An 11,341-nucleotide genomic window follows, 5' to 3' on the forward strand; every position below is an offset into this window, starting at 1 on the left:
CATCAAGAAATTTGGGATTTCTTGGGGGAGACAGACATAGTTTCAAAGCAATGCCATGAAAAGAACCCCAGAGTGGCTTGGGAGTACTGGAGAGGAGTCTTTAGCACAGTCTGAGTGTCTCAAGGAGGTAAAGACTGGATTGAGTTTTGAAGGAATAAAGCAGTTAACAAAGACTGGGTTGAGTTATGGAGGAATAAAGTAGTAAACAAAGAGTGGGAAAGCAATTGCAAGAAGAAGGAACAACGTGAGCAAAGGCAAAGAGGCATAAAAAAGTGGAATTCTGTTTGGTAGAACAGAAGTATAAGATGTGAAGTCAGAAAAAGAAGGGATGAGGTGGAGAGACAGGTTAGGGGACCAGACTTTGGGATACCCATTCACCAAGGACAATGGGGGGAAGGGGGCACTGGGAGGTTTAAAGCAGGGGCGTGACATAATCAGATCTGAATTTAGTTAGTTCTATGTGTAGATGGATTTGAAGACTGGAGGTGGGAGACTGGTTGGCAGACTATTGCAATAATTCAGGGAAAAAATAATGAAATTCAGAATGAGGATTTTTGTGGTCAGGTTGAGGAAGAAGATTCAGGACTGTTAAGTGTATGTCAGGTGAAATTATCAGGATAGGGAGAGAGAAGTTGTAGAGAACGGAAGATAAAGTGAACAGGGATCCTGTTGAGTTCCAGAGCCAATGGGAAAAGTGGGTGGGGAGAACAGTCAGGCATGGAGCACGTGGCAAGTTTCCTAGAGTCTGATTTAAACCATGCATTCCCAACAGGGCCATCACTCTTAAGAGGACAAAAATTAATTCTTGGTCGAGGACAAAAACATTTTAAATATTACAATGGTTTGGAGCCTTCCAAAGGGCCATAGTACATAAACAAATATACAGTTTATCTGTGGTATTCTGGTGGGGAGGGGGTGTGAGTGGGTAGTGTGTAGGAAAAAAAGGTCTAAAAATGTTTCTTGGGAGGGCAATAATGAAATAAAGATTGAGAAACATTGATTTAAACTATGGTTTTATTGTAGAATGCTAAACGCTGAAAGGGAGTTGAATTCAAGGGGTTAAAATGGTGTTTGGATCAGGATTTGCACTGGAGAAAAGGCCATCAGATATTCTTTAGCACAGTCCTCTTTTATCCAGATTGCCAAACTTGTTTATTGAAATGCAGGTTCCAGGACTTCCCACCTCTCATGACACTGAATCAGAATTCCATGTCAGTTGTCGTTAGGTGCCTTCGAGTCAGATCTTACTCATAGTGACCCTATGTACAACAGAATGAAACAATGCCTGGTCCTATGCCATACTCACAATTGTTGCTATGTTTGAGCCCATCATTGCAGCCATTGTGTTAATCCATTTCGTTGAGGGTCTTCCTCTCTTTTGTCGACCCTCTACTTTACCAGGCATGATGTCCTTCTCCAGGGACTGGTCCATCGTGATAGTAGGCCCAAAGTAAGCAAGATAAAGTCTCACTATCCTCACTTCTAGGGAACATTCTGGCTGTACTTCTTCCAAGACAGATTTGTTTGTTCTTTTGGCAGTCCATGGTATATTCAATATTCTTCATCAAACTATAATTCAAAGGCATTAATTCAATTCTTCCTTGGTCTTCTGTATTCATTGTCCAGCTTTAGTGTGTATATGAGACAAATGAAAATACTATGGCTTAGGTCAGGCATACCTTAGTCCTCAGTGTGACACTTTTGCTTTCGAACACTTTACAGAGGTCGTTTGCAGGAGATTTGCCCAATGCAATATGCTGTTTGATTTCTTGACCTTTGCTTCTATGGGTGTTGATTGTGGATCTAAGTAAAATGAAATCCTTGACAACTTCAGTATTTTTTTCCATTTATTATGATGTTCCTTATTGGTCCAGTTGTGAGGATTTTTGTTTTCTTTATGTTAAAGTGTAATCCATATTGAAAGCTGTAGTCTTTGATGCTCACCAGTAAGTGGTTCAAGTCCTCTTCACTTTCAGCAAGAAAGTTGTGTCACCTGCATATCGCAGGTTGTTAACTAGTCTTCCTGCAATCCTGATGCAGAGTTCTTCATGCAGTCCAGCATCTCGGATTATTTGTTCAGCATATGGATTGAATAAACATGGTGAAAGGATACAACCCTCATGCACACCATGTGAGTAGAACCCAGGTATTTTTACTTAGAATAAATTGATTCTTATACCCTGTCTTAACCAATTAAAAAGTGCAAGAGTCTGAGATTGGAGCAGGAGGCAATATTCTAATGTAATTGCTGCTGTTAGCGGCTGTGGAGTTGGCCCCCAATTCATGGCAACCCCATGCACAATGGGAAAAAAAAATAGTATTCATTACTGTGCCGTCTCCATGATCAGTTGAGTGGTGGCTGCTCATGAAGGGCATTGGCAGGGAATCGAATCTGGTTCTCCTTCATGGAAGGTGAGAATTCTGCCACTGAACCACCACTGCCTCATTACACCCTAATGGAAGATATGAATTTGAAAAGAGAAGAAGCAGTTTAAAATCACCAGCATCCTATGAATGGAATTTGGGAGCATGAGTTTCACTTTCTAAACTTTAGAATGGGCAACACATCACCCTACATAAAAAAGAGAGAGAGAAGTGAAAGAAGCTCCAGCAATATTGCTGTTGTAGTTGTTTCAGCTTGAAACACCAGTGGACTGTGTAATTGGAAAGGCATGAGTCCCATGGCAGACATAGGTCCTCATGGGGCCACAGCAAATTTCCCTATGAAGTTTGAATTTCCCTATGAAGAGAGACCCTTGCCATTTTGTCACCATGTCAATTGTGAGAATGCTGTTGAGTCTGTTCATAGCATTGCCCAACACACTCTTCTGGTGGTTGTTTCTGTTGGGTTGTTGCTGTTGCTAGGTGTTGTCGAGTCAGTTCACACTCATAGCGAGCCCATGTACAATGGAACAAAACACTGTCTGGTCCTGTGCCATCCCCACAATCATTGTTATGCTTAAGTCCATTGTTGCAGCAACCGTGTCAGTCCATCTTGTTGAGGGTCTTCCTCTTTTTCGCTGGTCCTCTACTTTACCAAGCATGACGTCCTTCTACAAGGACTGATTCCTCCTGATGACATGTGAGAAGTAGTCTCGACATCCTTGCTTCTAAGGCTCATTCTGGTTGTACTTCGTCCAACACAGATTTGTTCGTTCTTTTGGCAGTCCATAATATATTCAATATTCTTTGCCAACACTACAATTCAAAGGCATCAATTCTTCTTCAGTCTTCCTTATTCATTGTCCAGCTTTTGCATGCATATGAGGTGATTGAAAACACCATGACTTGAATTCAGGCACACCTTAGTCTTCAAGGTGATGTCTTTGCTTTTGAACTCTTTAAAGAGGTCTTTTGCAGCAGATTTGTCCAATGCAATGCATCTTTTGATTTCCTGACTGCTGCTTCCATGAGTGTCTATTGTGGATCCAAGTAAAATGAAATCCTTGACAACTTCAATCTTTTCTCCGTTTATCATGATGTTGCTTATCGGTCCAGTTGTGAGGATTTTTGTTTTCTTTATGTTGAGGTGTAATCCATACTGAAGGCATGGTCTTTGATCTTCATCAGTAAGTGCTTCAAGTTCTTTCACTTTCAGCAAGTAAGGTTGTGTCATCTGCATAATGCAGGTTGTTAATGAGTCTTCCTCCAATCCTGATGCCCTATTCTTCTTCATATAGTCCAGCTTCTCGGATTATTTGCTCAGCATACAGATTGAATAGGTATAGTGAAAGGATACAACCCTGATGCACACTTTTCCTGACTTTATACCATGCAGTATCCCCTTGTTCTGTTTGAATGACTGCCTCTTGATCTATGTACAGGTTCCTCATGAGGAACTAACAATTGAGTTGTTAGTAACAGTAGGATTCCTCTCCTGTTATTACTTTGCTTTAATTTTATGGACACTGTGAATTACTTAACTGATCTGTTTTTCCTTTTCATTTGGACTGCTAGAAAAGTAAAAGCCAGACTTGGTTACCATCAATAGCAAGTAGAGGGGCTCAATACTATGTGTGTTTTTATTAGCCTTGTTCTTGCTTCCATTTTATTTCCTTAAAAGATAAGTAAACCAGGAAGCCTTGCATTTATGGGTCTTTAACGGACTTGTAAATGAGGCTAAGGCTTTACTTTATCTGGAAGTTAGCAGCTTAGGAGGGATTAGTTATCTGACTGACCCATTCTAGCTCAGGGCAAAGCTGTAAAAAAACAGATATAAAGTTGGTAAATTCTGAAGATAGTGGCACGGGGTGGGGATGGGAGGGATGGTTAGGTCAGGAGAACTGAGTTCTATCCAGTTCTATACTGTGATAGCGTTGGGTTCTCTAGGGGGTGCCCCAAGACAGAGGTGGGGTCAGAAAAGAGTACTAATAAGGGTTTTATTAGTGACACACTCTAATCCTAGTGAGGGGTTTTACTACCATCCTATCCTCATCACCAACCTGCCCCCTTTCTATTGAGATAATTGTAGATTCACATGAAATTCTAAGGAATAACAGAGAGATACCCTGTAGCCTTTATCTAGTTTGCCCCAACGGTAATATTTTGCAAAACTATGGTACAATATCCCAACCAGGATACTGACATTGGTGCCATCCACTCATTCAAATTTCCTGTTTGCTTTTACTTTTTTCTGTGTGTATTTAGTTATATAAAATTTTATCATATGTGGAGGTTCATATACCCACCAGTGAAATCACAGTTCCATCACCATAAGTGTCATTTGTATTGCTGTTTTATAGCCACATTCACTATATGCCTCTCCTTCCAAAACTCCACCCCCATCCATCTCTAACTTCTAGTAACCACTAATCTATGCCTCATTTCTAAAATTTTGTCATTTTGAAGAAGTTATATAAATGCAATCATACATTTTGGGATTGACATTTTTTACTGAGCATGATTCCCTAGAGATTCGTTCAAGTTGTCGCGTGTATCAGTAGTTTTTTTTTTTTTCCTTTTTATTGATGAGTAATAGTCCATGGTATGAATATACTATAGTTTCTTTAACCGTTCACCTTTTGAAGGATATCTAAAATGTTTCAGGTTTGTGCTATTATGAAAAAAGCTGTTACAAACATTTGTGTACAGATTTTTGTGTGAAGATGTATTTTCATTTCTCAATGGGAATGGGAGAAAATAACTGGAAAGAGACTAATGAATAATTGGCATTTATGTGTCTGCATTGTCTACATTTGGGGAGACCAGGAAATAAATTATGTTCCATGGTGAGAAAAAGGCTGGGACTGGGTTTACTTATTGAACAGCTGCTGAGAGACTTGTCCTGGAATGAAGTTTCAAAATAGACAATTCATCTTTCCTCTTACTCCTGCAGTACTTGCTAGCTACACTTTTCATAGCACTATTTTTTACTCACTTTGTTATTTGGGTGCAGTCTGCCTCATTAAAAAATGGTGAGGGGATTTAAGGAGGGTTCTAAAACTATATGCAATTCTTCCAAGTGTGAAAAAAATAGGTAAATGTGGAAACAAAGAACAATGAATACATGTGCCTTAGTGCCTCCATTTTTCTCTTTCTGGTAACAGTACCCTGAATTTCCTTCGGAAATCCACCCCATTCATCCATGTGGCTTGAATGGGATCAATCTCATCTTCAACTCCAGAGGTGGGCCCTGAGGGGCTTAAGCAAAGCAGTGGTTCCACTGGGTTGGTTCAGGGAGGGGCACTTAACCCAAACAGATCTAGTGAGACAACAGGAGATACACTAGAGAATCTTTCTTTCTTTCATTTGATTGGGTGATTAATTGATGTGAGGCCTGGAGCCACAACAGCTATCTTGCTACCATGAGAGAGGCTGGAAATAGAAGAAGATAGAATGAAGGAATGCAGAGAAATTGAGTGTGTTGATTATTTTGGCATCTGAGATTTCCTCCGGGTTTGCTTGTTTGTTTCTTTGATTGATTAAGTTAGATTGAGTTAGGTTTTCTGTTACTTGCAAAAAAAAAAAAAGACTCCTACAACAATGGGCTCAAGCACAACAACAATTGTGAGCATGGCGCAGGACCAGGCAGTGTTCCATAATGTCATGGATTGAATTATTTCCCCAAAAAAATGTGTGTATCAGTTTGGCTGGGCCATGATTCCTGGTACTGTGTGGTTTTCCTATAAATTGTAAATCCTGCCTATAGGATGTTAATGAGGGAGGATGGGTGGCAGTTGTGTTAGTAAGGCAGGACTCAGTTACAAGATTGGACTGTATCCTGAGGCAATGCCTTGAGATACAAAAGACAAAAGTGAGCAGTGAGACAGGGGGACCTCATACCATCAAGAAAGCGGTGCCGGGAGCAGAGCGCGTCCTTTGGACCGGGGTCCCTGCGCCGAGAAGCCCCAGTCCAGGGGAACACCGACGAGACGAAGGCCGACAGAGAGAAAAAGGCTTCCCCTGGAGCTGACGCCCTGAATTTGGACTTTTAGCCTACTTTGACCGTGAGGAAATAAATTTCTCTTCGTTAAAACCAACCGCTTGTGGTATTTCTGTTATGGCAGCACTAGATGACTAAGACACATTCTGTAGTACATAAGGTCTCTATGAGTCGGAACCAACTCGACAGCACCTAACAATTAACAACAATTGAAACATAGAGCAAAAATGCAGCTAGAGCAAGAAAAATGAGATGAAGGCAAAGCTGAGGTTAATATCCAAAACCCATCCACTTGCTTCAGATGGGCCACCAATTTAGGTCTGAAATTTTTAGCATCCAGTACAAAGAGAGAAATGCGAACAGCTGGTTTCAGGTTTTACAGTGTCCACAGATTAAAACAAGCCAGCAGTTTAGAAAAAGAGCAACTATTCCTAGAAACAAGAACCTAAGAAAAATTCCATAGGCTTTCATAAAGGGAACATTATGTAATGCGGTAAACAACATCCTCAATAATATCCTTATAATAAATAATAATAGTTATGTCACCTGTTTGTTTTTTAATTATCTCCCTTATTGTAAGTCAAAGACATTACAAGCAAATATAATGTTGTAAAAGTCTTTTTAAACCACTTTCTGTCAAGTCAATTCTGACTCATGGTGACCCCATGTGTTTCAGAGTAAAACTGTGCTTCATAGGGTTTTTGGTGCTGTGATCTTTTGGAAGTAGATCGCTAGGCCTGTCTTCTGAGGTGCCTCTAGGTGGTTGTAAACCACTAATCTTTTGGTTAGAAGCTGAGCACTTAACCTTAATCACTTGCACCATTCATGGACTCCAAAGTCACTCTACCAGAGTCTATAAATGCAGAGTCTGGAAATACATCTTTCCGCATGCCTGGATTAATTCAAGGAAATATTTTGTTTCTCTAGAGTAGTGATTTCCTGTGGAGCCCTACAAGGGTCCCAGTGATCCCCAGAGCCTTATCTGAGGCTGGTACAGAGTCAATGACAAGTGTCCACCAGCTTCACTGCAACTAGAGTATCTGCTTTTATCTATTTACATACTGCACTTCAAAACCAAACAAACAACTTTTATTAAAGTCTCTAAACAAGCAAACAAAACAACTGACCTAGAGAAATGAATATGCTACCCATTCTTCACTTGGGTCCCTATAAAGATTGTTTCTTTTCATCAAGATATTTTAAGTGTAGAGTGACAATGAACTTGAGATCTTGCACCCTGAAAATACCCGGAAGGTAGTTAGTGTATGTCCAGTGAAGAAAATATCCATGCATTATAGAAGGTGACTAAATAGAGTCTAATTAGTAAATCTAGAAAAAAATAAATTGAGCATGCTTGGCTCAGCTTTCTCATTTTTCCTCTTTGGAGAGGGCTGCCCACAGGAAGTTCTCTGCTCTTCCATGCCAAATGTCCTACCCGAGTTGCCCTACCCACAACCCCAAATGTGGGGACTATTGCCTATAATTGGCAGGTAAATTTGTTTACTTTTGTGGTTCAGGCAGCAGGCTTAGTTGTCTCACACTATTCTACTTCCTTCAACTTAGCTTTCATCAGTAATAAAGAATAGACAATAAAAGTCCTGTCCTAACATTGTAAGTGGGGGGCCAAACAGTCCAATCATAGGATATCCAGTCAACTTATTATGAAACTGATGGTATGACCAAGTGAGCCTGAGTCACTAGCTGGCCAATAGTTTTGGGGTTCCAACTTATGATTTAAATATGTCTTGGTACCACTTCATTGAGGATGACTGATTCTAGATTTTGTGGCTGGCTGGGACTTCCAGAAAGGTGGCAACAGCTCCAGGCTCTCCCAGATATTTAGTACATGTTTCATCATCCTGATTCAGGGATGTCGGGTCAGGATAATACTGAGAATTTGGAGACCCACCCTTCATGTCCCCATTTTTCAAAATGGGATTGCCTAAATTTCCTCACCAGGCTTTGCCCTCCCCTCCATGTTCCCCCCTGCAACTTGAGAAAGAAGGCTGGACAGAGAACTGCAGCTAATCTCCAATCATGATATTTCTGAAACTGCTTTATCACAGGGCATGCTTTTACAGAGTTTCATAATAGTTCTCATACTGTTTTGCTTTACTTTCTCAATTTTGTTCAGAACAAAGGTAGTGAAAAATAAACATCTTGATTTTTAGGTATGATTGAAGCCCAGTGAGTTAGCCTTATCAAAACTTGTGAAGCTCACAATTACTTTTAAAAGGACCCCTCTCTGGGTTAATTAACTGGAAGCCGTGGTTTAATCAATTTCTGAAGCCAAAATGAAAGTTTAACTTTTCAGATGGCACCCCTTCCTAGGAAAAGGGCATATAAATGAGAAACTACCAAGAGCCAGACTGACAGATTGAGTTTCCCAAGAATAAAATCATAGAAATTTTCATGCTCTGGCCAGTCAAATGTAGTACCAGACATCTGGTTTAGTGACAAAAGGAAGGGCATGAGCGTTTGATATCATTGACTCTCAGTCTTGAGTTATAATACAGATAAATGCAACTAAATATCCACTGAGCAGTTGAGATTTATCCCTAGGAAAGATGAGTAACCAATCTTTTACACCACGGAGAGTAGCAAAGTGGTGGGGGAGAAGAGCAGGAATTTTTTTTCCGGTAGAAAGAGCATTATTAGGGAAAAAGCCCAGCCTCAGGACCAGTTCATCATCACCCACAATCTATAGCATCACTGATGATGAAATCTTTCCTTCAGCTGTCAAGGGCAGCAAGATGCTCAAGTCCAACCCCAAATCTGAAGGCACAGCTCAGCCTCCGCCATTTTAGATTCATGCCAACATTCTTGGCTCCAGGAGATGCTCCAGGGAAAGGGAAATTAGCAGTCTGGGATAGGTTAGGGTCAACTAACCTTACTGATATGCAGTGAGATGCCTTTAAGAAACTGCTGGGAGTCACTGTCCTAAGTGACATAGCTTTTAAAAGGTTATGTATATATCCTAAATCTCCCAACTTCCTTAAATAATCCCATTATAAAACCTTTAATCCGTGTTCTCGTCTAAAACTTTTTGGGCCTATTCATTTTTCTAGCTTGTACCTGACAGATTTTCTTTTCTGCCTCCTGCTAAGAGTTAATTTTTTTTCCTTTTAACTATTCCAATGATCATGTCTCCAGAGAAGGCACTTCAACTGGAAAACTTAGCTGAATTAGAATGGCATTTGTATGTCCTTGAAGATTGATTTCTCTGCTGTGTTCTGTTTGAATAACTGGCTCCATTTCTTTGTGGATTCAATGGTCAAAACCAAAATAACCTAAAGTTAAAATGAAGGTAAACTGATCTCTTTCAAAGAAAAGAATTTCTTTTTCCAGATACTCAGAGTGCTTTTCCAGAAAAGAATAGCCCAAGATACATTCTCATCACAGGACTGAATGAGACAGTTTATTTCACAAAGTACCTGAATCTAAACTATTTGTGTAAGCTTAAGGCCAAAATATTTCACAAGATACACAAAAGCACTAAGCAAAAGGAAAAAAAAATTGATAAAGTCAATAACTTTAAAATTCAGAACTTCTGAGAGGTCATTAAGAGAGTAAAAAGAAAGCATTGAGTAGAAGAATTATATTTTCAATATTTATCTAATTTGAAATATTTATGTAGCTAAAATATACAAAGATCTTGTTTCATTCAATAAGAAAAAGACAAAGAGCTCAATAGAAAAATGGACAAAAACAGACCCCTCACATAAGAGAAAATCTAAATGGGTAACAAATATATGAAAAGGTGCTCAAATTGATTAGTCGTCAAGGAAATAGGATGATAATACCTAGCTGGATACTGATCAGAATAGCTACATTAAAACAAACAAAGGCAAAGAGTTGACAACATTGTTAGTCAAAATGTGGAACAATGGGAACTCAATTGCTGTTGGCAGCAAAGTAAATTGGTACCACAAAACCGTTGGGCATTATCAAGTAAAGTTGAAAGACTGTAAAACCCATACCCCAAAAATGTCACTCCTAGGTATCTACCCTAGAGACACGTGCAAATATGTGCACTAGGAGACATTTACAATAATATTCATATAGCTAAAGGCTGAAGACAACCCAAATGTCTCTCTATGGCAGGATGGATGAATAAATTGGGGTATAAACATAAACTGGAATACAATACATTCATGAAAACAAAGGAATTAAAACCACAGGTAACAATGTTGAATCTTAAAAACACAAAATTGAGTAAAAGAAGCTAGATATTTAAAAAATACATACATTTATGTAAAGTTCAAAAACACTAAAAAAGATACTATACTGTTTTAAGATGCACAGTAACTAAGTAAAATTATAAAGTTTATAAAAGAAGTAGTGTCTTAGGCTGAGTTCTCTAAGGAGGAAAACCAATGAAGAATATATATATATATATGTAAATCCTCACTACTGGATCAATAAGAAACATCATAAGAAATGGAGAAAGGATTGAAGTTGTCAAGGATTTCATTTTACTTGGATCCACAATCAACACCCATGGAAGCAGCAGTCAAGAAATCAAATGAGACTTCCGGCAAAATGGCACTCTAGGCAGAGGCACCACGCCATCCCCCCACAGCAAAGATCCGAAAAACTAAGCCAGAGAAAACAGCAATTCTGAAACCCTAAAACAGCAAATGAAGAGATAAAGAACTCAGCCAAGCACCAAATGGAGTAAAAAAACAGAGAACAGAGAGCAAGGAGAGATTCATTCAGAGGTCCCCTATCAGCTAACACGGCACAGATCCACCATCTTGGACTCCTATCAGAGACCAGCTACTAGGGGGTATGAGAAAGCAGCTTCACGGAGCTTCCAGCAGGAGACAAAACAACCAGTAATTTGCGATATATGCTTTCCCACCCCCTACCCTTCTTCACCACCACTCAGCCTCCGCTGCTTCCCATGGCCACAGTCTCTTGGCCAGGAAGCACTGGCTGCTTGGATTCCACCTGCCC

This window comes from Trichechus manatus, unplaced genomic scaffold (genome assembly GCF_000243295.1).
Source record: "Trichechus manatus latirostris isolate Lorelei unplaced genomic scaffold, TriManLat1.0 scaffold00027, whole genome shotgun sequence".
NCBI lineage: Eukaryota > Metazoa > Chordata > Mammalia > Sirenia > Trichechidae > Trichechus > Trichechus manatus.